The sequence below is a fragment of the Macadamia integrifolia genome, unplaced genomic scaffold, assembly GCF_013358625.1.
Source record: "Macadamia integrifolia cultivar HAES 741 unplaced genomic scaffold, SCU_Mint_v3 scaffold1381, whole genome shotgun sequence".
Classification (NCBI taxonomy): domain Eukaryota; kingdom Viridiplantae; phylum Streptophyta; class Magnoliopsida; order Proteales; family Proteaceae; genus Macadamia; species Macadamia integrifolia.
The window spans coordinates 243,176-247,500 of record NW_024868184.1 but is presented as its reverse complement, the minus strand read 5'-3'; the positions used below and the strand labels follow the sequence as shown (position 1 = coordinate 247,500).

The window sequence follows — 4,325 nt, the reverse complement described above, 5'->3', positions numbered from 1 at the left end:
GACATTCTGAAGGTGGCCCAGATCTTCATCCAATGTCTACCAATGGGAGGAATCCATCAACAGAGATCATAGGATGCTTATTTACTTTGTATGATAGCTCTTTATGTTCTCCGCACTCCTAGATGTGGTGCACCATCCGTTCTGATTGAGGTGGTAAAACAGTTGAAGAAAGGAGGTTATATCATCCCTACGATTCTTGTAGAAACATTCAAGGGATTCAATGACATAAGCCATGGCTATAGATTCAGACTAGATCATTATCAAGGGAGTCCTGCTATTTTTTAGATTTGGCTCCTTGAGAAACTAAAGTTAACCAAGCCATTAAAAGGAGGCCCACTTGAAGCTCTTTGCTACCAAGACAAGAGGGAAGTTCCAGAATTCAACCTTATCACTTATTAGGAGAAGTACCTGTAGGAAAAGACTATGCAAGATATCGCATGGATGTGCCCTGGGAGGCTACAAGAAGATTTTTTGATAAAGACTCCTTGTTACAATTATGTCAGGTTGATGGGATTCACTCACACATCCTTTTATTTGCCTACGTACATCAGCCGACAATATGGGCTCGAGGTGACAGACCTAGAGGAGTTTGTGAACTTTCACCCACCTCAAGAGTTTTCTTCCCACGTTGTTCCTCACCTATCCTGTTTATGGTAGGAAAATTGTTCCCCTTTTCATGTAATTCCCTTGGTAATAGAATGAGGAAGTATTTGGATTCTAGTGTTATCTCGATAATTCTAAGTATGACTTGTGTTATGGAATCGATTATGCCTAAACATAGCAAACCACAAAAAAAAAAAAAAAAAAAAGAAAGATTTTCTTTGTACTAAAGATATGTTTTCATTCATAAGATGCTAAAATAAAATGATGAACAAATAAGGGGGAGGGAAAAATAAAAAGGAAAATATACATGTGTTTGTGTTTACAGTAAATATAGGAACAAATCCCTATGGGTCAAAAGTCATCATCTGAACAATACTCTGAATCATCCCCATGGTGTACCGGGGAACTCGCAGGTGCTAGTACAGTTTTCTCCATCCTCTGTGTCATGCCCTGAATCAATGCATCCTGCTATGCAATTTCCTGCTCGTAGGAACTAACTTGGCTCTCCAAGGCAGCAATCCTCCCATCCTAAGAAATATAGGAAAGGATCAAGAAGAAGAATAATGGAGGAAGCAGGGCAAAAGAAAAAAGGATGAAGGTAGGAGATACCTTGGCAACCATTGCCTCCTGATCTCATGATAGACCCTCGGAGACATCTAAGAAAGAGCATATCAGCCAAAGAAAGTCAAGAGTCAATTGAAGGATGATCAGATACTCACATAGTCATAAGGAATAGGCAGCCCAAGGGAAGTATCTACATCTGTGTTTTGCTCCAGAAGACGAGGGAAACTGGGGTTGGCCGCGTTGGGATAGTTCCAAGTAGAGAAGCCATAGAAGGAGATGCTAGCAACTCTGAGAGACCCACCTACACTGGTAGAGGGTCCCGCTTGTGAAGGATCAACGGCACTGACATGCGATCGAACAATAAAAGGATCTACACGTCGCATTCTCCCCTAAAAGAACATCAGTCAAGACTAAAACAAGAAAAAATTTGAAGGAAATACTTAAGAAAGGGCAACATACCATTGAACCATCAGGACCAAGAGGGGTGCATACTATCTCCTCCTCCAGGAAGGTTCTGTAATCCCTATCCTGGTCAAGAAATGAGTCATCCCATACTCCGTCAGACAAATGCTCAATCTCATTTGTTGGGATGATCTCTGGGTAGTGCATAGTGGGTGGAGGAAGACCGAGAGAGGGGCGTGACTCAACATCTGACCACTGGGGTACTACTCTCTCTCCCAGATACCAGACGTGGCCCCATTTGCCTTGAAAAGGACTCGGTTCTTGGATAAGTGCCTAGCCAACACGACTCCTTCAAAGTCTGGAAATAGGATGCACTGGAATGGTCTCCAAGTGACCTGCAAATCAAAAGAAAAGTAAGTACAGCACAAGATAAAAGAAATTTTAATGTCAAATATGGCATACCTCAGTGAGATCCCTCAGTGAGTGGTGGTCCCCAGAGGATGGCACGAAGCCCTGATCAGCTGATTGTCGCCCCACCTCGTGGCTATAGGGAAGAAGAATGCTTGAGGATCCCTTAGTCTAGGAGCTACAGTTCCCAAGTGCTCAAAGCACCAAGGCTATTTTAGGAGATTAAAGTAAGAAAGTGTAGTCCAAATGAATGAAAGGAAATGGGTACAAGAAGGAAAGTTACCTAGAGGATGAAGCCTGCTCCCTTAAGACCTCAGTCTCCATATGATAGCAAGTCTAGGGTCCACAAGAGTAGGTGGCCCCACCCCAGTCCCAAAAATCTACTGCATAAAGATCTCAGAGGAAGAACACTAGGCGAATGTCTACTCCCCCTTGGAGATCACTAAAAAGGCACTGACCCACAACAAATAGCAAGAAAGAACAGGCCACTTGTGCCATGTTACCTGGGTTCTCCCATCGGCTGGTTTTCCGCCATCGGGCACTAATCTCCCCTAGACAGATGTGTGTCTGGTCAGCTGCAATGGTAAGCCCTGTCAAGTCTGCAAACTCCCTGATAGTCAAAATCCCAAGTAGGGTCATGGGTCTACCCCCAAATGGAACGCATGTTAAGGCATAGAAGCATAGGGGCATGATGGTGATCTTTCCAATAGGGAGATGAAAAGAATGAGTACTCGACCACCACCACTCCATCAGGGCCCCCACCAGTGCCAGATTGAACTTTCGGGTCTCTATAAGGGCTAACCGGCACAGATAAGATGCATCAACTATCTCCTTCACTCTACGAGGAAGCATCCAGTGCAATGACTGAACCATGTTCGGATGGCCATATAGGGCCAAGGTAGGTGGTTCCCTCTCCTCATGCTAATGGAAATAAAGAATATATATAAAAAAATGAAAACACTATAAAAGATAATAAAAAAAAGAAGAAAAACAAAACAAGAATAAAAGATGATCAAAATAATGAATGAAATATAAAGACTTACCCAAGAACCCCATATGGAGTTGCAGATGTCGTTTCGACCGTTGTGATGAGTCTACCCGGAGTACCAATTGGCCAGGCCCTCATCCCTGTGGGAAGAACTACTGCAACTCTCCAGCTGGATTTCTCCACAAGTCTTTCTTTTTCTTCTTTCAGCCATATTTTCAAAAATCATAAAAAGCCCCAGAAGTTTCCTAATTTATAAGAAGCCCCTAAAAAGTTTTCTAATTTGCACAAAAGGCTACAAGAATATCAAATTCTCTAAATGACTCCTCCCTCAAGAACTAGATGAAGATCTTCAAGAACAAGATAAAGAACTTCAAGAACAAGATGAAGAACTTTAAGAAAAACCTGAAGGTTCCAAAAACTCAAACTCACTCACTTCACTCAGAAAATTTAGAATGAGGAATGCATAAGGAAGAGGGACCATTTTATAGGAAAAAATTCGTATTCCCCAAACAAAAAAAAAATTGAGACTCCAATCCCAAGGGGAAAATTAAAGTTTCTTACTACCAAATACCAAATTCAAAATTATTTTGGTAGTTGCAAATTATGGAAAGTGAAAATCAAAAGGAAGGCAGGTGGAAATTATATCACATGAAAAAGAGGAAAGTATAGGTCAAAATTTTATTGGTCAAAATTCAAGGATAAAAGCAAAAAGCAAAATCAGTGGTAAAAAGCAAAAAGCAAGATCAATAGAAAAAAGAAAGATTCCAAATCAAGGAACCGAAAATCAAGAATTAGAGAAAAAGAATCAAGAAAAGAAACAAGTGCATTGACCCAGATCTAGGTGGCCCAATTGCATTTACCCGGCCCCAAGAGGCCCTTTCTCATTGAATCGGCTCTGATGACCCGATCCCATAGACCAAATCCCTAGGACTGGCAGATGGAAGTCCAACCTAGGAAGAACATTTTTTAATGTACTAACATCTTCTGTAGGGAGGGCTCAAATCTCTACAAATGATGGGTCAACCCCTGGTCCATCCTAGGAAGAACATTTTTCATGCATTGACATCTTCTGTAGGGAGGGCTCAAATCTCTACAAAAGATGAATCCCTAGGACTAGTGGATGGAAGCCTAGCCTAGGAAGAACATATTTCAAGTACTAACATTTTCTATGGGGAGGGCTCAAATCTCTGCAAAACAATGGTTCAATATTTCATAGCAGGACTGAAAGTGCTCAAATTCCTTTCTTCTCATCAGCGGCCCAGGTAAGTCCACAACTTTAAAGTAGTTAAGAGCTATTATCTGTTGCATTTTTTAACTCCATCATAAATGAGCAAGTTGACGGCAGTACATTCTCCAGGTG

The 4,325-nt window shown here is 41.6% G+C and overlaps 1 long non-coding RNA gene across 1 annotated transcript; it reads right to left on the bottom strand.

The window, feature by feature from the left end:
- Positions 1–1,249: 1,249 nt before the first annotated feature.
- LOC122063617 lies at positions 1,250–2,850 on the bottom strand. Its single transcript, XR_006135408.1, has 3 exons — positions 2,032–2,850; positions 1,627–1,964; positions 1,250–1,556 (listed from the first exon to the last, which is right to left on the bottom strand). It is a non-coding gene; the product is annotated as an uncharacterized LOC122063617 (long non-coding RNA).
- Between the last annotated feature and the right edge of the window lie 1,475 nt (positions 2,851–4,325).